Source organism: Piliocolobus tephrosceles, chromosome 1, assembly GCF_002776525.5.
Source record: "Piliocolobus tephrosceles isolate RC106 chromosome 1, ASM277652v3, whole genome shotgun sequence".
Taxonomy (NCBI): Eukaryota; Metazoa; Chordata; class Mammalia; order Primates; family Cercopithecidae; genus Piliocolobus; species Piliocolobus tephrosceles.
The window spans coordinates 147,607,409-147,633,545 of NC_045434.1; the positions used below are offsets into that span (position 1 = coordinate 147,607,409).

At 39.8% G+C, this 26,137-nt stretch overlaps 2 protein-coding genes across 2 annotated transcripts in view; one reads left to right on the forward strand and one right to left on the reverse strand.

Moving 5' to 3' along the window:
• TNNI3K (TNNI3 interacting kinase) overlaps nt 1–26,137 on the reverse strand; it is a 302,223-nt gene that overhangs the window by 15,670 nt on the left and 260,416 nt on the right. The gene's annotated exons all lie outside the window — the stretch shown is intronic.
• The window catches only part of LRRC53 (leucine rich repeat containing 53), a 42,255-nt gene continuing 31,949 nt past the window's right edge, over nt 15,832–26,137 (forward strand). Inside the window, exon 1 of the mRNA XM_026454731.1 lies at nt 15,832–15,920. The gene's annotated coding sequence lies outside the window, so the exon portion shown is untranslated. The remainder of the gene's footprint in view (nt 15,921–26,137) is intronic.

The following is a 26,137-nucleotide window of genomic DNA, read 5'->3' on the forward strand; positions in this document are numbered from 1 at the left end:
GGAAGGGAAGGGAAGGGAAGGGAAGGGAAGGGAAGGGAAGGGAAGGGAAGGGAAGGGGAAAACAGTAACAATGGTGAAAGTTTTAAAATGCTAATCAGATCATGTCACCTCCCTGATTATAATCCCTCAATGGCTGCCCAATACATGTCGATCAACAACCTAACCTAACCCTGTCTGATAAAGCCCTCATGACCTGGACTCTATCTAGTTCTGGAACTTCATCTTGTGCCGCTCTGCCCTGTCTCCCCTCCCTATCCACCATGGTGGCCTTCTGGTTCTCCTTTTTGCTCATGCCGTGGAAACCCCACATTTGCTTTTCAGCTCTGCTGAATGCATTTCTCAGAGTCTTCTTATGGCAGACTTGTTTTTGTCATTTACCACCTCATCTAACCTTTTGTTTCCTATTTTCTCCTTGCCTTGTTTCTCAGTAAATATGGATTAAACAAATGATTGAATGAATGAATGAATGATGTTTCCTCTTCTGCAATTTTATTCATGTTTATCTTTGTCTGTTTACTCTGATTCTTTTTAACAAAGTTTGTGGTCATTGGTGAACCTCCTTTCATTTCTTTAGCCACTGCTCAAGGATGAGCCTTATGAGTCTCCGTGTGCCTGGCACTTCCCACAGCACCTGGCACGGACTAGTAAAAGTATTTATAGTGACCTGAAGGTAGTCTTTGTATTTTTCTACAGGGAGATGGATTTCCAATGTATACAGTTTTGGGGCTATGTGACTTGAACAAATATAGATTTTTATGCTTTTAGAGCAGGCAGGGATCAGCAAAGTTTTTCCTGTAAAGGACCAGACAGTAAATATTTTAGGCTTTGTGGACCATATGGTCTCTTGCAACTACTCAACTCTGCTGTTTCAGTGCAAACACAGACATAGATAATATGTAAACAAATGAGTGTGGCTGTATTCCAATAAAACTTCACAAAACAAGCAGGGAGTTGAATTTATCCATGAGTTGTAGTATACCAATCTCTTTTTTAGAGTGTCAGATAAGTCCTATATGTGTTGCTCTCCTAAGCTGCCTTCTACCTTTGGGCCAAACAATGATATCTCAGTGAATGTAAGATCTCCATTCTTCTTAGATTTTCATAGCTTCTCCTAGGAGAGGAATGTTAAAGACTAAAATGTATGAGTTAATGGAAAACAGAAAAAATACCCAATTTATATTGATTTAGTGTTTACCATACATTAGACATGTAGAAATTGCATTCTCACGTCATCTTCATTGCAACCTAATGAAGAAGATGATATTCTTATTTTCATCCTATAACTGAGAAATTTGAGACTTGAAGAGCTCAACCAACATGGCCAAGGTCACAGGTTATAAGTCGTAGAACTTGAATTTGAACTCAGGTCCATCTGAACCCAAGCTTTAAACCACTACTTTATACTCGTGGCCACTGGGTAGTTACATAAATAAAAATCACAAAACCAATTTATTGATGGAAGATAAAAGCAGCAACTAGATTGGAGCCTACAGAGCAATACACATTCTTTTCCCCTTTTGGATTGAGGAAAGTTCAAAGGCCATCTTTGTTGATTTTAGATCTCTGGGCTCCTTTGTGTGAATTCAGATCCCTGCAAGAAATTCCATGTTCCTTTGTTCTTTATGACAAGCCAGTCTGAATGGGGAGGTTTTAAAACTCCCTAAACTCTTTGAACATGCAGAACATTGATCTTCACAAACCATCTGAAATACCCTAAGGAGGTTGCAAAATTACAAGCAATGTTTTTTTTTGTTTTGTTTTGTTTTAAGTGAATGTATACCAAACCTCTGGGACCCTTTGCCTCATCACACAACACCAAAGCTTTCCTCTCCTCCTCTGTGTATTCTTTGCTGTCAGACCCTGAATAAAAATGATATTATATAGTGGGGGTGCCTTGTTCTCATTGAAAACCTCTTCTCTTGCCGGTAATGTGGGGGCTCTTACCCCACTCTGGTGTGAAGTGCTGTGATGCCTCTTTGAATCCTGGGGCAATCCAGGGTTTGACATTTCCTGCTGGGCCAGCTGCTGCTCTTGGCTTTTGTATTGACAGGAACACGACTGTGGATGCTGCAAGAAGTTCTCTGTGGCCTTCTGCACAGCCAGGCCTCCATGATCATATTTATATTGGTATTTATTAAGCTTTAATATGTGGCACACCAGAAGCACATTCCTTCAGAATAGGAGTCATGCTTTGTTACTTATCTCGTAGCCCTGGCATTTGGGCACAGAGTTTACTTGCAACACTTATTTTAATATGAGCCCCTGGTCATTTCTTCAGCCTCATCGCTCAGACTCAATGTTCTATGCAGGTTGGCCAAGTGGTCAGGGACTTGGGATGTGAAGCTGACTGAGCCAGTTGTCAGTCTGGGCACCTCTACTTCCTAGTCGCTGGCCTTGAGCAGATGATTTTACCTTCCTGTGCCTCACATTCCTTTTTTGTTCCATGAGGACAATAACAATACTTATCACATATGTAGTTATTTGTGAGAATTATATGAGATGGTATACACGCAAAGTGCTTAGAAGAATCCCTAACACACAGGAGGTGCTCAGTATTAGCTATCTTATTATTGTTGTTATTATTCTCATTCTCATGCACGCCTGCAGCATTCTTTCCTTACCCTCTTCTACTGGATAATGCTACTGATCTTTCAGGCCTCAGCTTCCCCAACACTTGGTTAGGTGCCCTCTTTAGCATGTTTTTTATCACACTGAAGAATCTCATCTTTCATTCTTTGTCTCTTTCCCCAGTATCCAGCTCATAGCCGATGCTAAGTAAAATACTTACTATATAATTGAATGCATAGAAAGTAGGTATAAAAGAGCAAATTAATTGGCTACCTCTCCTTCCAGCCCCAAAGTACCTCAGCCAGAGCAATCCTTTTAGAAACAACCCTAATGATGTTACCTCTCTGCCCAAACCCCTGCAGTGGCACACATCTCAATCATAGTAAATCTCCAAGTATTGACAGTGGCCAGTCCCCTTTCATGATGTGGTCCCCTTAGTTCCTTGTTTTTTTCTGTTTCTTTTTTTCCTTTTTCTCTTTTCCTTTCTTTTTTCTTTTTTTTTTTTTTTTTTTTTGAGACAGAGTCTCGCTCTGTCGCCAGGCTGGAGTGCAGTGGTGCGATCTTGGCTCACTGCAGCATCCGCCTCCTAGGTTCCAGCGATTCTCTTGCCTCAGCCTCCTGAGTAGCTGGTATTACAGGTGCCCACCACCATGCCCAGCTAATTTATATATTTTTAGTAGAGACGGGGGTTTCACCATGTTGACTAGGATGGTCTCGATCTCCTGACCTCGTGATCCGCCTGCCTTGGCCTCCCAAAGTGCTGGGATTACAGGCATAAGCCACCACACCTGGCTGTGGCCCCCTTACTTCCCTACTTCATCTCCTACTACACTTACCCATGATCATTTTGCTTCTTCTGGCCTCCTGGCTATATTCTCTAAATCTGCAGACATAATCCCACCTCAGAAAATTTGCACTTGCTGTTCCTGGAACTTGCAAAGCTGTTCCCCAAGGACTTGTGGTTCTCTTGTTCACTTAATTCACGTCTTTGCTCAAATGCTATCTTCTGGGTGAGGCTTTCCTTCACCATTCTGTTTGAAATTGCAAACTACATTGCTTTCTTCACTCCCTATCCTCCATACCTACTGTAATACTATATAATTTACTTTTTAAAAAGTTACCCGTCACTCGCCTCTCACATTAGAATAAAACCTCCATGAGGGAAGAGATTATTTTGTGTGTTTTATTTGCTGCTGTAATTCCAGAGCCTAAAAATAAAAGCTTTGGATATTTGCTAAATGAATGAATACATTAGATTAAAGTATGCCCATTGCCCTTAGAACCAAGAAAAATGACAAATCTTTTATGAGCATCATTCCAGAAGAGATTTATGTGACCTTTTCCTAATGCATTTTCCTGTACAATTTTTTAATAGGGAGAAGCTGTGTGGAGATTCCATAGTGAGTCACCAGTTGGCCCTACATACCCCAGCTGTGACCACAGCCAGTGAAACTCCACAGCAGCCCTGGATTCCACACAGTGTCAGGTGCAGAATACTTGCACTTTGCTATCTAATAGGCCAAGCCCCCTCTATTTCTGGCAGGCCCACAGAGCTATTCACTTTGCATGTTTCCATAACCACCTGAATGGGGCAGAGATCAGGCTGTTAAAATACCCAACGCACTCTTCAGAAAGCCTCTAAATACTTCTGATGGTAATTGCCACACAGTTACTCTGTGTTTTGAAGACTTTTCACATAAAAGAATTCACTGGAGCTTTTGTGGACACTGCCACCAAAACTACTGGATTGTGTTTGCGGCTGGCCACAGTTAGGCTCTTGACAAATACCAATGCTTTGCAAAAACAATTTTTGGTGAAAGCAACAACTCCACATTCACTCAAGCCTTTGGAATTGTGGCTTGATAGAATTGCCTTGTTCTCCATATAGGCACAGGGAGTGGAACATCCCACACTGGGGCCTGTCAGAGGTTGGGGAGAAAAGGGAGGGATAAAATTAGGAGAAATGCCTAATGTAGATGACGGATTAATGGGTACAACAGACCACCATGGCACATGTATACCTATGTAACAAACCTGCACGTTCTGCACATGTATCCCCGAACTTAAGTATAATAAAAAAAAAAAAAAAAAAAAAAAAGAGTGAGAGAGAGCAAACCACATGCCACAGGGCACTGGTTCCTCAAGACCAAAGAAAACCTCAAAAGTTGTATTAGCAATTACCAACAACTATGTATTGATCACTTACTGTATGCCAGACCAGACACTGCCAACTGTCAGGGCCTGGTATACAGTAGGAGCTCAACCTCTGCAAAGCTAGACTCACAAAGAGGGCAGAACTGAAGTCTAAACTTTCACTGAAATTACTATAAGCAGCTAATGGTCAGGCAGAGTCTGTAACTTCGAGGCCCACCCCCCCCTTTTTTTAAGTCAGTCTCTTTCTCTCTTTCTCTTTCTTGTTCTTGCTTTGGACATTTCAAAAGAAAGAAAGAAAGAAAGAAAAATCTTACACAACAGCCAACTATATTTGAACACACACACAAAAGAAAGGAAAAAAAAGAATTGCTTGTTCTCCTAGATACGTGTATAGAAAAACACAAATATCCTCAAAATTTGATGATACATGTCTTTACAAATCCATATGAAGTATCAAGTGAGTTAATGTCTATAGATGTGCTTTCTGAAATAATAGGTGTTAGAAAATTTATTTCACATACAATTCCTTATTTAATCTTCCCAGCTCCTTTGTGGTATCGGTATTATTATATTTTTTTTTTTTCTTGAAGAAACTGAAGGGCAAATTGGTCAGGTAACTTGCCTCAGGTCACCTGGCCAGTAAGAGGGAAGAGAAGAATCAGACAGAACCCACACTGAGGTGCATTGTTTTTCTGTTCCACAACGTGGCTGTGTTACAGAAACCTTGTGATCTGCTGTAGTGAATGCTTGGGGTGTTCCCCCCTCATTAGTAATTTGGATTCTTCAATTTCCAGTGGACAGTCGGGCTTGGAGTTAGAAGTGTAGGCTTCTGATCATGACCCTACTGAAGCTTTGGATCATGCAGCGCTGGATTGTAAGTGTTCACAGTTTAATCTTGAATTCCTTCCACAGGCAAAGTTTCCACTAAAGCCAGGGGCTAAGGTAGAAAGACTACAGATTTTCAACCTAACAAATACACCAGTTTTAATCCAGATTTGAATCAAATGATCAATATTCCAATCAGAAAATGAATCATGTTATTCTGGGATTGCTTCCTGGGGTATTTCCCTCTCTCTCTCTCTCTCTCTCTCTCTCACACACACACACACACACACACACACACACACACACACACACACTTTAGGGACCAGAAAAACAGCTACTTACATTTTGGGAATATGCGGTAAAAAGACAGATTCTCTCTTTTCCATGCTACTTTTTAAATGTATAATACCCTCAGGAGTAGGTCTTCTATACCGTGTGGGGAGAATTAGTCATGCAACTCCTACTACAAATATTCCCCAAGCACCATTCTGGAAGTGTACACCTTGGTCTACCTTTTAATATGAGACACCAAGCTGAAAGGAAATCCTGTCTAGGGAACGGGTAATCTGAGCTGCTGCAGGTTCCCATAGGAACGCTAGGAACTCACTGCCTTTATTTATGCGCATTTGCAGCAGCTGTCTCCTTTGGATTCTGGCTCTTAGCAAGTACAAGCAGCAGCTCCAAGAGCAGATCTGTCCTAAATGTCTCTCTTTGAAGCCCTTGAGTCCATAGCCTTCTATTAGTGTCTGGCCCCGATTCATCAAGGGCCTGAATGCTTCACCTGCTACATTAAGTTTCCAATAGCACCTGAACCAGATTTTTTTTAAAAAAGAACAATCCCTGGCCAGCGAATCAGCATGAGAGCGCTGGAAAAGTGATAAGGCAGATAGTAATTACTGCCTGTCATCTATTATTGGAGGGATGTTGATATATCTCCCTCATCTGAATTGTTTTGACTCTACCTGGATCTCAGTTACCTGTTTAGAAGATTAACAACAGTTGGATGCAGCCCCAGAATCACTCTGGGCTTTTGAGTAGTTATAATTCATAGCAGAAATGGCATTATGAATAGACCAGCATAGGCTTTAAAGAAATTCTGACTTATTCTCAGGGATCAAAACACTTAACATTTCAGTAGAAATAGCAAGAAACATTCACTCACACATTTATTCATTCATGTATTCATTTATTAGACCCTGTGCCCCTCTTATCATAAATTTATCATGCTTTGCTGCAATGGCTTGTTCACCAACTCTGTGAGAATAGGGACTGGGGCTGTTTTGCTGACACTGTGACCTCCGTGCTAGGAATATAGTGTGTCTTTACCAATCGTTTGCTTAATAAAGGAAGGCAGAAAGGTAATGAAAAAGGCTTTATGGAAATAGCAGCATTTAATTTTGACTGCATACATATATATATATATATATATATATATATATATATATATATATGGACATTATCTAAAAATATTCTGAAGTTGAAGCTGTTGCCCAAAGGAGAAGATATATATATATATATGTGTGTGTGTATATATATATATATACACACACAACACATACACATGCACACACATACATAAAGCATTTACATGTATGTGTGTGTGACAGAGAGATAAGGTAAGGATTTATTGTACTAGAATACATATTTCATAAAATAGTGAACATTTATTGAACAGTAACTATGTGCCAGGCATTGTTTTAAGTGACTTACATAGATTGTTTCATTTAATTCTCACAATAACTATGAAGGAAGTATCATTATTATGCCTGTTTTATAGATTAGGAAGCAAAGGCAGCTGGAAAGAAGTGAATGAGCTTGGGTAAGATCTCACAGAGAAAATGGCAGTGCCACAATGTGAACCCAGCCAGTCCTACTGGGAGCACATGCTCCTTATCACTACAATACACAACCTCCAAATATATCCTAAGTTCAGCTCTACAAATTTCTATGGTGATGGAGAGAGGACATTATCTAAAAATATTCTGAAGGTGAGGCTGTTGCCCAAAGGAGAAACAGCTGTAAGAACACTCTCCCCAGTCAGGGTATCCAGAGCAGAGAAGGTGGATCTGTGCTCCCAGAGATAGGACCCCCACACTGCCACAGGGACCCCGAAGACTATTCAATCTTCCCTTCACCTCTACTCCCATGTCACCACTATTCACAACTGTGCAAATTAAAGCTCCAAGCAATCCTCCCCAAGATGAGTCAGCTCCACATATAACTACCAGGTCTAAGTTTCATAAGGGGCCTGTTAGCCCTGTTACACCCACCTCAGCTGCTTAAACATGTTGCAACTCAAAGGGGACTGTTTTCTTTACCACCGCCACATAGACCAAGTCCCAAATACCATATAGTATGCCCCAGGTCTCCCTTTTTTCTTCCTTCTCATTTGTTCTCAGTGTCTTAAAAATGGAGGCAGACCATACAGTTACCATTTAAAGAATGATTGATTTTTCCCATTTTTTTGAAGTTGGGAGACAAAAATTTTGGTGTTTTTCCAAAGATTTTGGAAAGGGAGGAAGGAAAAGGTGAAAAGAGACAAGCAAGGACTGAGGGAAAAAGAGCCAGAGGCAGAAGAGATAACAGGAAAATAGACAGATGGATGGGCCTCAGAAATGAGAAGGTCGATTTCTCCATCCAAGGTAAAGAGAGGAGAATCCACAGAGTCACTGGAGGGGCTGAGGAAGAAAGGTGGTGGAACTCATGCGAGGTAGTCTCAAATTCTTCAGAAAAGTCAGAGGCGAGGTCACTTCGATTCTGTACGTGTATTTAAATACCATATCCTAAAATTTCACACTCAAGATCCCAGTTCAGTCAATTTTTTTGAAAAATTGAATTATCATTTATAATCAAGGTATATGAAGATGCAGATGCATAAGAATGACGCTATGGACTTTGTGGACTCAGGGGGAAAGGGTGGGAAGGGGGGTAAGAGATAAAAGACTACAAATTGGGTTCGGCGTATACTGCTTGGGTGACGGGTGCTCCAAAATCTCACAAATCACTGTTAAAGAACTTACTCATGTAACCAAATGCCACCTGTTTCCCAAAAACCTATGGAAACCAAAAATTAAATATATAAATGAGCTTGGGCAAGATCACACAGAGAAAATGGCAGTGCCCAAAGGAGAAATAGCTGTAAAAACACTCTGTCCAGTCAGGGCATCCAGAGCAGAGAAGGTGGATCTGTGCTCCCAGAGATAGGACCCCCTGTGGACTACTCAATCTTCCCTTCACCTCTGCTGCCGTGTGTGTGTGTGTGTGTGTGTGTGTGTGTATGTGTGTGTGTGTGTGTGTGTATTCTAGGCATAGATAACGAACTTTTCACAACAGAATGACACATATTATAAACTTAAAGCTTTGGCTTAACTATAACATATCTTCGTTACAGTTACTTGTCCTTACATTAGAAAAATTTCATGTATAAAATTTAATTTTCTTTTAAAGATATATTCTGTGGGGTTATTTTGTAAGACTATTTACTTTATAAAAAGGATTCTTAGAAGTTTTTATCTCCATTATTCTAGCTTTCCTACGATTTTAGTTTAAAAATCAATTCAAAAAATTATACTTTTAAATTAAGATAATTTGTTTTAAATTGAAGACTACTCCTTAAATAATCCATATTTGTAAATGTTGTCTTAAAATCACATCCTTTACTTATGAAAATAAATTATATAAAAGCAAAATATGTGTTCAAAACACTAATATAATAATTTTGAGCTTAAAAAACGATACTGTTTTGAAAACACTATTAGCGATGGATTATGAAGCCTCTGCACTGACAGTGTGCTCTCCAGATAGGTATCAGGTAAAACATGGGAACCATAAGCTTCCCCACGATTAGTAGAATCCACTAAGATCTGTAAGCAGTGGGAGCCATAGAGCCACCCTAAAAAGGAGGTATATTGGGGTGGGAGAATCAGAGATCCTTGAGGTAAGAACAGCATCTCAGAAGTGACCAAGAGTCTATAACTGCCCTTTAGATACATTGGTCCCTTTAGGTAAAGAAGAAGAACGAAAATGCTGTGGAAATCTCATAAATAAAAACAATGAAAGGAGTGAACAGTAAGAGGCTATGTGGAAACAGGAGATGAAAATAAATATAAAAGTAGAACTCCTTTCAATTTCTATTAATGGCCTAATAATTCTTCTAGCCATCCAACTGAAAAGCAGACTGTCACATCTGACAACTCTTTTTTCCTCCATCGATCAGCAAACCCTCTCCTTCTACTCCACTGGGCCAATATTTCTCAACATCTATTATCATTTCTCTGCTTCTTCTTGACTTACCTGGGAACCTCCTGGTCCACCATCTGTCCTCTAGTAACCTGCACACAGCTGCCATATTAATCTCCTAAAAGTGCTATTCTGGTGAGGTCATCACTTGCTCAAAAACTTTGAATGACTTCCCACTGTATGCCGACCACAGTCAAAGATTGTTACTTTAAGTACTAGCTAGAGCAGTGGTTCTCAAAGTGTGATGCCTGGGACATCAGCCTCCCCTGGGAACTTGTTAGAAATTCAAATGTTTCATTCTACATCACACCTGCTGAATCAGAAACTCTGGTAGTGGGCCCAGCAATTTGTGCCTTAAAAAACCTCCCAGGTGATTCTGGTGCATTTTCAATTTTGAGAGCCACTGGCTTTGTGATTGAGACAATGAACTAAGATGTCTTATTTTTAAATCCGTTTTTTGTTTACCAGTTGTACTCCTTACACAAGACACTTTCTAAGCCTCAGTTTCCTCATCGATGAAATAGAACCTAATTGAGGTTGCCACTGTGAGTTGGACATAGCGGATTATATATAATGCTTAGCACACAGCCCACACATATGGAGCTCTCCATAAATACCGTTATTACTAACTATTATTATTAAAGGCTACTCCTGCTCTGATTCTAAACGCTTTCTACAGGTTGGCTCAGTTGACCCATTTACCATTTCCTGTCCAGCCTGGTACCACCAGCACAGTACCTTGCTCAAATAAGTGCTTGAGCATTTGACATATGAATCAGTGAGGAGCTAATGCCAGAAAATTTTTGATACTAATTCAGTTCCTTAGGGAAGAAGAAGCTTAGTTTGAAATTGGATGGAGTGAAAATTCTAATGAACGTCAATGGGGCATTGATTTACTATCTGACCTAAGAGAATATAATAAATCAGTTGTAGGCCGGGCGCGGTGGCTCAAGCCTGTGATCCCCGCACTTTGGGAAGCCGAGACGGGTGGATCACGAGGTTAGGAGATCGAGACCATCCTGGCTAACACAGTGAAACCCCGTCTCTACTAAAAAAATAAAAAAAACTAGCCGGGCGAGGTGGCGGGCGCCTGTAGTCCCAGCTACTCCAGAGGCTGAGGCAGGAGAATGGCGTAAACCCGGGAGGCGGAGCTTGCAGTGAGCTGAGATCCGGCTACTGCACTCCAGCCCGGGCGACAGAGCGAGACTCCGTCTCAAAAAAAATAAATAAATTAATTTAAAAAAATAAACCAGTTGTCTTTTATTCCCATCTGTAAAATGGGATTAAAGCTATTAACCTTTTTTTTTTTTTTAAAGTTACCCCTACAAGATATATTGCATATAGAAAGTGCCCACAGGTGTTGAGAATGCTTTGTGTAATACATAATAATGAAAAGCATCTACCAAAATAGGGGTGGGGGAAAAGCTAAATTAAATAATCCCCATCAACAGAGCTGGGGACAAGAATGTTTCTGTTTTTATTTTTTTGAATCGCTACTAGCGTTTTCTCATAGTGATGCTCATGGGAGCATGCATTGTAAATATTTCTTTTAGACTTCTGTAGAGAGGTTGCTGGAGAAAATACTGTCTATCATGTGGTTAACAATTGTTGATATCATTTTTGTGAACCGGCAATAAGGGTATCTCAATATTCTAACACTGAAAAATCCCAGAATTAAGCTGCCTTAACTTGTTATAATAAGGGTTGGGGAAACATGTGGTTGTATGAGGGTGCATTCATTATTACTACTAGAGAAATAATCCTGGTATTAGTGATGGGGAATATACAATGCTTTCTACATATATGAAGTGGATACCATATTATCATTTGTAACATATAATACTTGCCATGACTTGTCATTCCTCTTTTAAAAATAGCAAGACTAACTAAAGCCAGATTCTGACAATACTAAACCAATTTCCTCTACCACTGGGCATTGTTTTTCTCTCTCTAGGCCATCCTCAACCAAGCTGTGGAAATGTCCTTCTTTTTAAACCTGGCTGACCACACCAGTTACTGCCGAGGTCCCATGTCCTATAGTAGTAAGGTCCCACGGCCCAGGTCTTAAGCAGCAGGTCTCGGTCTATTTCTCTAGCCTCAACGTCTATTGCTCCCTGCTTCATATAGGCAGGCTCTGCACACAATGAACTTCTTTCTCACAGTTTTTCTCGCATACTAAGCCCCACGGTAAAAGGACTTGATCTCTTTACTATGACACCTCATGCCTTGTGTTGTATGGATTTGATATTGCCTTCCCGACTCAACCATTCTCATCTTAAGTCAGAAACCATGTCTTATTTTTCCTTTATTTTCATCATTGAGCAACATATCTAGAAATTAGGAATCCCTTCCCCATCCAAGTAGATAGTGATTGAGCAGGTGAGTGAACACACAAATGGATAGCAACATTCACTGAGTAGTCTTCAACATTAGTCAATTTTTTTTTTCCTGGCTAATGGGAAATTTCAGAACAGAAATAAATGACCATATTTTTAAAAACTTTGAAATACCAAAGTTATTATCAATAAAAACATGGATGATTTACACTTCAGACCTACAATCTCAGCTTAGTTCCAGCTCAAAGATCCGCAGAAGATGGCTTCACCGGTAAGTTGATTGTCCTTTCCTTCCCCTCTAGTGAGGCTCCTAAAAACATCAGTACTACTATCTCCATTTACACTTTCTGCAAAGGCAAGTCCCTTCTTCTCAACTGAGTCAGACATCAGAATCTTGAAGGCAGCCAGAAGGTAAACTGGCTCTATGGGGCATTAGGTTGGCAGGTGTAAGTATAGTCCTGTTAATAACTAATGATCTCCAGTCTAAAGAAATAGCCAATTTAGGAAGACTAGGCTTCTGAAGAGAAAAACCTCAGACTTCCCTTAGCTTTTATCACACTTATTTTTTGACCTACTCGAATGTCATTGCCAGATTCAGCTTTTAGCTATTTCCATCAGTGTTCAGTCTCCATTCCTCACCTGTTGTGTCTGCCCACCTCAAACCATGATCTCCTTAGTTTTACTACATCGGATGTCAGCCACCTGCCCACCCTGAGTTATGTCTGACCTCAATTACTTGCAATATCTTCCTGACTTCTGCCCTAATTAGACTTGTGCCTCTTGCAGAACTGGTTGCCAACAGCAACCATCAGAGAAACTTCAGTCAAACAGCACACCCTTTCCTAGTATCATTTTGATATGTATGGGCATGATAAAATGTTAGAATTTCACCTTAATTTTGGTTAACCGTATATTTATTTTCTGAGACAGCACCAAAAAAAAGTCTTTCAAGTCTCATACTGGGTTAGGTGTGGGTTTTCTGCATAGTCCCAAATGATGAAAGAAAAATAACAGGACTACGACCCTCAGGAAGGGCACTGACCTCACATTCAGTCTGGAGCTTGTTTTCTTCCTAAGCTCTATGAAGTTATGTCATCCCCTGTATTTGTTTCCTAGGGCTGCCATAAGAAAGTTCCAAACACGTAAAGGCTTCAAACAACAGAAAAGTATCTTTCACTGTTTTGAAGGTTAAAAGTCCAGAGTCAAGGTGTTGGCAAGGTTGGTTCTTTCTGAAGGAATATTCTGAGGAAAATTCTGTGCCTGTGTCCTAGTTTCTGGTGAGGGCTGCAATCCTTATATTCCTTGGCTTCGAGGTGCAGCACTTCAGTCCCTGCCTCCATCATCTTCACATGCCATTCTTCTACATGTCTCTGTGCTCGTCTTATAAAGACACAAGTCATCTTGAATTAAGGGCCTACCCTCCTCCAGTATAAACTCCTATGAACTTCTCGCATCTGCAACAACCCTGTTTCCAAACAGGGTCACATTTTGAGGTACTGGGGTCTGAAACTTTAACATATCTTTTTGAGGGATACAACTCAATCCATAATATCCCTTCACATTATTACCACAATATTGATCTTGTTTTTTATCATGAGTTCCAAACAGAATGTCTTATGCTGTCCTGCATACATGGCTTTGGGTTTAGATAGACGAGTCAACCCCAGCTTCCTCACTTAGTATCTCAGGAGATGTTTCCTGTTTTGACCAGTTTTCCCATCTTCAAAACAGAGATAATATCTACCTTGCAAATAATTGTGAATATCATATTAATAATATGTGTCCTAGTACATAGTATATTCTCAATACATTCTATCAAGACTTCTCTTCTTAAGTGAGTAATTGTTAGATAGTAGAGAACAACATAGCAATTTTTATTAAAATGAATCTTTTCATCAATGATCCCCTTTCACTTAAATCTTCCTCTTGATAAGGAGCTTCTGGGTAAGTGTATATACAATCACACAAATTGCCAAAAGCATCACAAAGCCCTTTCAGCTTGTCAGCTTGTAAGCCTCTGACAAATACATAGAATTGTGTGAAAACGCTTTAAAACAATTGCTCCTAGCATTTTGGTCAGAATGTATTTATTAGACCGTACCTTATACTTGATTGTGAAAATAAACAAGGACATAAATGATGTGGCTTTAAATGCTCTATAAAGTCTGCATTACAAGACTCTATGATTCATACAGGAAGCTTCTATTTTGGTGTGCCTGGGTAAATTTGGCTATGCAAACTTCGAATAGCCTTTGAATTGAAAAATGCAGTTATCGTTTACTGGCTGACAACCTTTTCAAGGGAGAGAGAGGCAGGCACTGTACAACCAAAGATAACTTTACTTAATTAGTTTTTGGAAGATTATTTTCTCCCCTTAGTCTATAGAGAAACAAAGGTCTGTCAGCACCAGATGCATCTGAGCTTTGCAGATGTGGTTGTGGCTTCTTGAAATCTTTAAAGATTCATCTAAAATATGCTTTCAGGTCTCCTCTTTGTGAAACTTTGACAGGATAATAGAATTAGATTTGCTGAATTTCACTAAACTGTAAAGTAATGTGTCATCAGCTTCACTTACTTTCCAAAAAATATTTCTCTCTGGTAATACTCATCAATCTAGCTTTTCAACCCCTAAACATGAAACTCTGAAACAAAAAGGATGACTCCATCAGTTACGCAAGTGACAAGATGTTAAACATTTAACACTCCCACATAGTAGCACCAGCTGCCTCTGGATGAAGCAGATTTGCTTAGGTTTGGCATAGAGGAAGAAAAGGAAGACAAGGAGAAGAAAAATGAAAGGAAGAGGAACTCCTCTTGCAGTGAGAAAGCAAAGTTCTCTGCAGACGTGCAGGAGTCTGAAGTGGGATGTGCCTACTGCACAGAACTTTTCTCCTGAGGGAACATTGCAAAGACAGTCATCATCAGGTTCTCAACTCCCACTACCAGTGCCCCTGTATCTCCACTATTTCATGGGCTCACTCTGATAAGAGCCCCTAGTACACTGGATTAAAATAATGAAGGGATGGGGACTCGGTACATTTCCACATCCCAGTATAATTGCTCAATAAATATCAGCAATTAATTTGAACGAGTGAACTACAAAAGCACACATGGGCCTCTGGGTCATTCGGACTCTCTCCACAACCATTTCCTCACCTTAGGCACCTACCTCTGCTGTAATCTTAGGCCAGTGAAACAGTGTCGACTGAGCAAGCTGTGTACTAGGTTGATTCTAACAACAGAATCCCTTGACTTTGTTAACAGCCCCAAACTGGCATCAAATTTAAAGAGTCAAGACTATTTTCCTCTTTAAGGGTCTCCTCAAGAGGAATGTTAGTGAAAGGGCAAAAGTCATCTACAGTTTTCCACGGTGAGCCATTTACCTGGATGAGGGACAGGAAAGGCCAGCTTTAGGGGATCACACAGGGACCCCATCATAAGGCTTATTAACAGAGAAGTTTTCCTTGTAGAGTGAGGCATGCTGCAGGGGGTGCCCATTTTGAAGAACACAGTATGAAGCTCCCAACAGTGAAGACAGAACAGTATAAATAGCAACCCGTCAGTGGTAGGTGTTTGTTCTTTCACTCAGTGGACTTCTGATGAGTAACTACCATGTGCCAGGCGTTATTCCAGGCACTAAAGGATGAAGCCAGGAGGGGGTGGTGTGGGAGTGGAGATGCATATAAAGAGGAATAAGGCATATGGCTGAGATGCTGGACAGTTAACTCAGTAGGTCTCAGATTCATCATCCACCTTTTAATGTAGAGATTCACAAACTACAAGCTGTGAGACCTTTGGGTAAGTTAATTTCTTTCTTTCGGTGTTTTTGTTATGATGGCTGGATTTTTACACCTTTATTTCTCTTTCCTCACCATCTAAAGAAACAGACTTATAAACAGATGATCATGTGTGTGATGTCATCAGTACAGGAATAGTTGAGTAACATGAGCCATGCTGCAGTGCTGCCTGATTTGCACAGTTCGAGGGGCCAATCTTGAGTTCAAGGTGGAGCTCTACTGTGTCTATGTCACTCATCTCTCATCTAGATTACCGTATTATCCCTAGCTCCACGTCTGAGTCTGTACAATGACTCATAGTAAACACAGCTGCAGAAATCATGCTCCTTTAGGGTGCCTCACAGTTTCGAGTCATGCCCCAGGGCAATTTCAATAAAGATTGCTGGCTGCTCTACCCAGTGCCGTTCAGATCTTTTTATGCTCACTGCCTGAACGAAGAGAAGAGTCCGAGGTCTCAGTGACTGGAAGGGAAGCTGCATGAAGGACAGCTACCCTCTTCCTTCCAACTTTCCTTGGGTACTGAACTTACTTGTCTCTGTGTTCTTTTTTGTCTACTTCTATTGACTTTAAATCCTCATCTATAGCTTGTGCTCTACCCACATTCAATCCTTTGCTATTCCCAAATGTACTGCGCAGTTTCCCACTTTCCTGACTTTGTCCCTGTTGCTTCCCTTTCCTAGTATACTCTTTCTTCCTTCCTCTGCTTGGTTAGCTCTGCCAAACTCAAGTGAAATGGGATGGCTTTTGGGAAGCCTACCCTGAGTCTTCCCAGGCTCGTAAGGCTTCCTACACAAGGCTTAGTACTTATCTTCCTGTTTGTTTCTCTGACCTCCTCCCTTAGACTGTGAATTCCCCCAGGACTGAAGAGATGTCTAAACCATCATTGGGTGTCCAATATTTACCATATGATTCAATACATAAGAGATGCTTAATAAATGATAGATAAATGCATATCCAATGGAATTAGATCAGTGAGGAGGCTAGCGTAATAAGGAAAGTGACACATACCTTTGTGTTTTCCACCTGTAAGTAATATATTGTTAATTCTTTAAATAAAGAAAGAGTGGATTACTTGAGGTCAGGAGTTCGCTACCAGGAGTTCGAGGCCAACATGGCAAAACCCTATCTCTACTAAAAATACAAAAATTAGCAGGGTGTAGTGGTGTGTGCCTGTAGTCCCAGCTACTTGGGAACCTGAGGCACGAGAATTGCTTAAACTCGGGAGGCAGAGGTTGCTCTGAGCCCATTGCACCACTCCACTTCAGTCTGGGCAACAGCGTGGGAGACTCTGACTCAAAAAAAAAAAAAAAAAAAAAGAAAAGAAAAAGAAAGAAAGAAAAAGGCCAGGTGCAGTGGCTCACGCCTGTAATCCCAGCACTTTGGGAGGCCAAGGAGGGTGGATCACCTGAAGTTGGGAGTTCGAGACCAGCCTGATTAACATGGAGAAATCCTGTCTGTACTGAAAATACAAAATTAGCCAGGCATGGTGGTGCATGCCTGTAATCCCAGCTATTCAGGAGGCTGAGGCAGGATAATCACTTGAACCTGGGAGGCAGAGGTTACAGTGAGCCAAGATCTCACCACTGCACTCCAGCCTAGGGGACAAGAGTGAGACTTTGTCTCAAAAAAAAAACAAACAAAAAAAAAGCATATTCAGTTTGCTGAAACTCTTTATACAAGAATACAAGACTAGCTATCAAAATATTGGGCCTCTCTGGATAGGAGCAGACACAGTACTGTGTACCTAGAAGGAAATCAACACACATTTGTGAGTTAGTTGATTAATTTCATGAACTTTTCAATGCTAGCTATATTTAATTAAACTTTATATACTGTTCAAGATCCTATATATGTCTCTCCCAAAGAGAAAGAGAAGTTTATTTAACAAAGTATAACACATAGATCTCGGTAGTTGGTAGTTTTGAACAAATTACAGACAAGGTGCTGTCTAATTTAATGAGCAGTAAGTTTTTAAAAATTCAAGAGATTTGACAATCTCTCAATAATTTTTTTCTCATTTTATTCTTTTTTTTTTTTTTTTTTTTTTGAGATGGAGTCTCACTCTGTCACCCAGGCTGAAGTGCAGTGGTACGATCTCGGCTCACTGCAAGCTCCGCCTCCTGGGTTCACACCATTCTCCTGCCTCAGCCTCCCAAGTAGCTGGGACTACAGGCGCCCGCCACCATGCCTGGCTAATTTTTTTTGGTACTTTTAGTAGAGACAGGGCTTCACCCTGTTAGCAAGGATGGTCTCAATCTCCTGACCTGGTGATCTTCCCGCTTCGGCTCCGAAAGTCCTGGTATTACAGGTGTGAACCACCATGCCTGGCCTCAGATCTTTTTTAAAAGGTGAGAACTGATTGCCCTCTGTACTACTGATCTCAGGAAGTAAAAATCGGGGGTAAAAAAAGTAGTTAAACATCTCTAAGTCATGTTTAAACTCAGAATTGTCTACCTTTTACAAAAGAAATAAAATACCCAAAGAATACACAAGCAATAGAAAATTTGTTTGTAACACTGAAATTCAAGCTGGGCGCATAGGCTCACACCTTGGAAAGCAAGCAGATCGCTTGAGTTCAGGAATTCAAGCCAGCATGGGCGACTTGGTGAAACCCTGTCTCTACAAAAAATACAAAAATTAGCCAAGTGTGGTGGCGTACGCCTGTAGTTTCAGTTACTTGTGGAGCTGAGGAGGAAGAATCACCTGAGCCTGGGGAAGTTGAGGCTGCACTGAGCCATGATCGCACAACTGTACTGGGTAACAAAGTGAGACTCTGTCTCAAAAAAAGAAAAAAAAAAAAGAAATTCAGATCACTCAATACCAGAAAGTAAGTACCTTTCTAAGTCAAACACAATACTCTATTCCTTAACATAGATGATATGACAAAATCAACTATCAACATTTTAATATGGTGCTTTGTCCTAAATTTTATTTATTTCATAATTCATTTTCCTCTATGTTAATCTGATAAAAGATTATTGAAGAAAAGAGTATATGATTTATCTTGCCCTAAACAATAAAGGACAATTTTTTAAAATAAAATGAAAATCATTCATTTGTGTAAAACCAATAAATTTAGATTCATTAGTTCTCAAGCATCTTAAATCTTTTCTATTTTTATGTAGTACTCTAGCATTCAGCAGCCACATTCACAATCGACTATCGCTTTATTTTCAGGGATTACAGAGAATAATTGAAATCCTCAAAAGTCATTTTCCTGATTTCTGTCATTGTCATAAACGGCTGTTTGGTAGAAAACATCCAGAAACCTTTAAGTTATTCCAAACGGCAACTTGACTGAGCAGTGGTCAACATTGTCGAATTTGACAATCAGGGAGTGTAAATAAGTAAGGAAAAGCTATGAGAAATTTACGGGTAAAGCTGCTATTTAATGAGGAAAAAGGAGTACTCTACTATCTCAAAGAGAATAAGTGATAAAAAGAAGAAGAAAGTATCTGAATAAGGATCCTGAATTTCAGATAGACACAGGCTTTCATTTCTCAGCCTCAGAAAGGGGTTTATCCATCCGTGGGTAGAGCTGTGAAACAGGGACATTCATCTTTAGTTTAAAACAAAACAACGCAAGTTTCTCAGGGATGATATTAAGTGTTCTATATGAATTTTATGCAGACCCTGTAAAAACCAGACAAGGTAATATTATGGTCCCTATTTTAGTTACCGAGGAAAAAGTTTATACCGTTCTTAAAGGCAGAGGTGGGATTAGAACACATACCTCTGGCTTCAAGAAGCAAGTTCTTTCCCAGTGTAGCACAGTAACTCCCACTTCTGTTATCAGCAAAGCATCCTTCCTCCTGAGCCTCTCTTCTACCAGACGTATGTCCTGGGTTGGGCTCTGACCCATAGCTTGCTGTTGGTTTTCTGTTTGTGTGCAATCTCTCATGCCACTGGTCTGGCAGACTGATTCGCTACTTATCCTCTGAATGCAGTCTGCCTCCTGGCCTGTGGGCTATTTTTTTAATGCTTTTCTCTCTGCTTTTTTTAGAGTTTGGTGTTCAGATTCACCAGTTCTAGAATTACTCTGGCCAGGTTTAAGTCCCACATCAGGCATTTGCCACTTGTATTTTGGGGACTTTATTTTTTTCTCATCTGTGAAATTGAAAAAATCATAATACCTTCTTTATTTTTATGAAGATTAAATGATATAACATATTTAAAGTACCATGTACTGTTATCTGGTACAACATAAGAACTCAGTATGGTTACACTTACGATGGTTATTATTATTATCACTATTTTTATTATACCTTCAGTTCTAGGGTACATGTGCACAAGGTGCAGGTTTGTTACATATGTATACATGTGCCATGTTGCTGTGCTGCACCCATTAACTCATCGTTTACATTAGGTATTTCTGATCTCTTTGCCAAGGCCACCTTTTGCAAGAAGCTACCCACATGCCCTTTAACCTGATGGAATCATTGTCTGCCTCTCCTTTTTCTTAGTAACGCCTCCGTCTGTGTTAGAATACACTAGAGTCATGTACCCATTATTGTATACAATCACATTGCATTATAATACATTTGGGGTCTATTTTCCATACAAACTACTTAAAGGTAGAAATATTATACTATGTTTGCTTTTTGGCATCTTTGGTTCCTGGCAAACTCCCGGCACAATATAGGGACTCTGCAAATGTTTGTCGAATGACCAACCAGAGAGGAAGAAATACAAATGCTGCTTCAATTTTCAGCCTTTGTGATTTCAAAGGGACTTGAGTTCCTAACTCTCAGAGCCCATGTTCCTAGATGACTAGCTCATACCATAGTACACTAAAGTACTATATTAGTAGGGAATACCAACGCGGCTAAAACAAGTTGTTTGAAATTCTCACCATAGAACTGTGCATCCCCATATTGTTGGTGTCAGTGAACCATCCTAATGTGAAGGAGAACAAGAAGTACATTAAAGCAAAAAGGAGACTTTGGGGCCAGAAAGATTTGCATTGATTGAGCCAGTCATTCATTCATTCAAAATACATATATCCATCACACTATATGCCAAGATTATGATAAATATTAAGAATGCAAAAATGAAAGACACAGTTCCTGGCTTCAGGAAGCTTACTCTTTGTAAGTGCATGTGCATGTGTGTGTGTGTGTGTGTGACAACTGACATTCAAAGACATCAATAATTACAATAATGTTTCTATTCTCTGATGGGATATATACAGAATATAGTAACAACAAACATGATGAGTAACTAGTTGAGGGTATTTAGGACGACTTCCTAGAGGAGGAGATGTTGGGATTGAACTTGGTCTTAATTGAATCCTTTAGGTATTTTTGTGTTAAAAAGATGGGGGGTGGTGCGTGAAGAAATTTAAAAACTGCTCATCATGTGTGCTATTTGCAAATTTTCCTGGACCTATATTTAAAGAACTTGGATTGTGCTTGCCTTGAAATATTTGTAATGAATAATACAGGCATCTTGCAATCAGCACACTATTTACTATTTGTAACTAAATTAAGATAATAATTTGTTCAACATTCCTTTCAATATATTTTCTTTAGTTTAATGAACCTTGTCAATTGATATGACAGATATAAAATTATTTAATATGAATGGCTCTCCCCCTCAAGAAAAACTTATTCAACAGAGACATGATACCAAGTAGAAAGTGGTAAATGAATTAAGATAGATAAATCTTTTCTGAGAAGACAGTGAATCTTTCCATCAAGTAAAAGAATGAGATTAGGAATGCTCACAGGGAGCGGTAAAACAACCTTGGAGAAGGAACAGAATCTAGAAAGAGATAAGAGCGAGGTGACTTTCTAAATACAGCACACTAAAGCTAAAAGGGTCCACAGAGATTGGTTACTGTATATTTGCAAGTCGCCTGTTAAAATCTTGTTAAAACGCAGATTCAGCAGGTCCAGTATGGGGCCTGAGATTTTACATTTCTAACAAGCTCCTAGGTGATGCCAAAGCTGCTGGTCTGTGAGTCACACCTTGAATAGCAAGCATCCAATTCAAATGCCTCATTATAGATGATAATCCTAAAACCCAGGGCAGGAAGGGATTTGCTCATGTCACACAACTGATTAGTATGAGAGCAGCTCTCTTGTCTCACACTGTAGCAGCTCAGCAAGTAGTAAAAAGATCATGGGCTTTGGAGTCAGGCTGATCTTGGCTCAAATCTTGGCCCTGCTGTTTACTAGTTACAAAGCCTTGGGCAGGCCATTTATACTTTCTGTGCTTCAGTTTCTCATTTGTAGAATAAATAACTCTTAGCTGCAGAAGAGTTGTGGTAAGTCTGTGCTACCATAGGCATACAAAAAATGCACAATAGCGTCTAGAACATAGCAAGTGTCTATGTTCGAATACACATTTCTGTTCTATGCTACAGATCAAAACATGTAATGTGTCTTCTCTTTTTATCCTTTGGCCAGGTCTGTATTGCCATCAGTGCACACGGCAATATTATCTACATCATATCCCCCTGGGGCCCAGGCTGTGTTAGCATCTGATGACACTTAGTGGCACAGTTAACACTGGATGGGCTGGCAAATAAGAGACTGATGAAGGCCAAAAAAACAAAAAGTGATTTCATTTTTCTCACTGTCTCTTTGAAACAGAAGTCAGGGTGGCAAACATATATCCACTAGTAAATTTTTTGTCCTTGTTTGCAGATGAGGCCTTTAAAACATCTGCTCATTAATAAAAAATGTTCAGCTAATATCACAAATATTAATGGTGATGATTTTCATTCCACTTTGGTTAATCCAGCAGTTATTTTCTTCCTGGGCCCATTATTTTTTCAGATTTCCTTAGTTGCCATTACTTAAATATCAAGAAAACTCCATCTCATAGGTTCCAAGGAGATAATAAGAAATGACAACTGGTTAAATGTGTTCTTTTACAAGAAAATTCCTGTTTCAAATACTAGTAAGCAAAAGAAAGAATGATGGCATTTTTGCATTATATGAGGTTTAGATTTAGTCCACATGGAAGATGTTAAAGGTGAAAAAAAGAAAAAAAAAATCCATGAGGAATTAAACCTGTTAAACTGTTCAGAGCCATTGTGAGAGCCGCTTCAGAAATCTATTTAGAAATCATTGCTCTTGTATCTGAATCATTACAGAGACACCAGCATTGCCCACTTCTTATTGCTGTGAACATAGCAACAGTTGCCATGCTAGCAAGAGATTCAGATTCGCAACACAAACACTGGAGTCAGGAGGGAGCAGGGTGAGGCCCGAGCTGGAGTCAAGGTGGACGAGCAGAACACAGTGCTGCCTGTATAGATTTAATTAGGCTGGTTGTTCTCTTTGGTCCCTGTGCTTGTCCTGTCAGATATTTCAGGAGAGCAGAAGCAGTCTCAAAAGCAGCATTTTTGGACCAAGTCTTGCTTTCAGTTGTACACACAAGCAACTGCCAAAGGCAGGATCTGTGTGCTTTGATGTGCTTAAGAGTGGGTCTGGACTCTCCTTTGTGTATGAATGGAGAGGGTTTCTCTTCATTTCCAGGAATGAAAACCTCATAAAACTCTCATCATTAGAAAGTCAGGCCATTCGTTGTCCCAATATGTCATTTCATCTAATTGAAAACTGAGAAATCTGTCACCATTTATTTAGCAGTTTGCCTCCGGCGAATCTTCGCAGGTTCTCTTCATGTGACTGGGAATTAGTTAATTAGTATTACAAAACGCTTGAAGACGGAAATGCACTCTGGCTCGCCCTTTGGGTTAGGAGGGAGTGCATTTTAGCTCGCTAACAAGCACTGCTGACGGATAGAAAAGAACACGAAATTACAGCATCAGAATAGCCACGGTGAGAGCTGCATCTCATTCTCTCTCTCAAGTGGATATGTTGTAACCTAAATATGTCACTCGCTCACTCTTTTCATGCAAATCTTTTATGTGCGACAATAAATCCAGGTCCTTAAAGCTTTTTTTTTTTTTTAAAGTTGCCAGTTTTACACACGTAGGGCTCTTCTCATATCTTCACTTTTATTAATTTCCCATTTTCATCACCTCCTCTTTTGAACAGAATATTTTGTTTGATGTTCTTTTACATTTTTCATGGAGAAAGGCTGTTTCAAACTAAGGGTGGTTTTAAAAGTCAAGGAAAGATTGACATTTTTCACATGCTCCTCAACTTTGAGGCTGCACACCTTTGTTCGGTGTGAAGTCTCCAAGCCTCTCTCCTTAGTACAGCAGTCAGGAGGTCTGGAGGCGGCCTCACTCGTGGTTTGTCAACTGACTGCTAGATGGCGCTAGAGAGCAAGGCAGCCAAAAACAAGCAGCTAACATGGTTGCTTTAGTCCACATCAGCCGAAAAGGAGTTCTTAACATAGAGCCCTACCACCTTTCAGCACAGACTATGTCCAGTTCTGGTGATTTGTAAGATACCAGAAGCTTGAAATGCAGAGGGCACTAACAATCAATTTATAGCCCTTCTTTCACTTTTCGTGTATATGTGTGTGTAAGGGAATTGCTTCGTCTGGGTATGTATCTACGGATACAGTGAAGAGGTGTTATGTAAATATAATAAATGGCTGTGTTTATTGTTTGGACCTTCATGGAGATAGTTTTAACTTCGTGAAAGGCCCCGCCCCACTTTTTTTAATTTCCCCATCTATATAAGATGGCATTCAGGGACATAATGAGTTTTACCAAATACTTTCACACTGTCACATCAAGATGTATAGTTATATATTTCCCTTTTCAGCCCCATACCACCACGACATTAGGAGATTTTCTGATTTTGTTAATTAGTAAAAAAAATATGGGCATCTCAAGAAGATATGAGCTTAAAAAGAAAGAGATAAAAGGCAACTGATAGGCAATGTGGCACTTGCTTAGATTCTAGCTTCTCTCCTTTGGCTTTTATATTTTGCCACTGCAAGCCCTTAATGAGCTTGATAACTGATGTTCAGGAAGTGCGTGTCATAAAATTTTTGCGTCTCAGAGATGATATCTATCCTAAAAAAAAAAAAAAAAAAAAAAAAGGGCTTGTCCCTAGATTTAGGCAAGCAACATCTTGTTCTCCTCATTATACATACAAGATCCATAGAACTTAAGTCACCAGTGTCACTGAGTAAGAAAGGCAACTCTTCCTACAAACTCAGAAGACACTGCTGAAGAGAGGGTTAGATACTAATACAACGTTCCAATAAGCACTGCAGTCTTTTGTAAATTCTGTAGATATCATATTTCAAATCAGCATTCTTTGAATAAGTAAAATATAGGTTACAAAGCCAAAGACGCTTTTTGGTTTTATTAAATTTATAAATCTTAAAATTATTTCTATGTAGAATTAGCTAAAAGATGCTGATTCTCTATTGTATTTATGTATGAGAAAGAGTGGTCTTTTTCTTCATTTCTGACCCTGAAAAACTCTTGGACTCTCATCACCAGAAAGTCAATTGTTGCCCCCAAATGTCAGCTAAAAATTTGTTGTTGTTTTTTTCATTCAGTGAGTGCAATTGACTACTACAGTGGAGAGTATGTTTAATGAGAAAATGAAAAGAAGAGCCTAATTTTACAGTGTACTCAGTTCCATAAAGAAATCATGCTAAAATAGAGCTATCCTCAAAGCTAGTCCACAAGTGTCACTTCAGTTAAGTTCCTAGAAAGAAGAAGTTTGTCATTTTATGTGCTCTGACTGGTTGTTACTACTTTTACAAATGTGATCAGAGAGTGAGCCTGTTTTGGAGAAGCGTGATTGAAGAAGACACAGAGGGTAGGGGTAGGCATGCCTGTGAACGAGGCAGCAGCTGTGGAGTTGTGTTCAGTTTGGGTCTGTATCAGCACAGGCAGGTGATTATAGTGTTTCATTCGGAGGCATAAGCTTAGGCAAAGTGACTACTATCAGAGTTAGTCAGAGTGAGAAGGGAAACTTCCCTGCAATCAAAGGCTATTGGCCATAGACAGAGGGCAGTATGTTCCAGTGTATCTGCAGAGTGTAAATGTGAGGTAGTTCAGTACTCTGGATAGCTCCCTGCTGATTTTCCTCAAAGCCCAAACTTGACATTAGAACTTTCTGGTGTTGGCAAACATGTCGGCAAAGTTTAGTCTCCAAAGACAGCATGATGTGATGAAAACACTATCGGACAGTCCCAGATTAAATTATGAACTACCATTTTTTCTACTAAATAGTTATTGGCATTACTTATATTATTGAGTTTCTGAGCTTTAGCTAAAAAAATGGAAACCATGAGGCACACTTCACAAAATTGTTGAATTCAATGGCATCA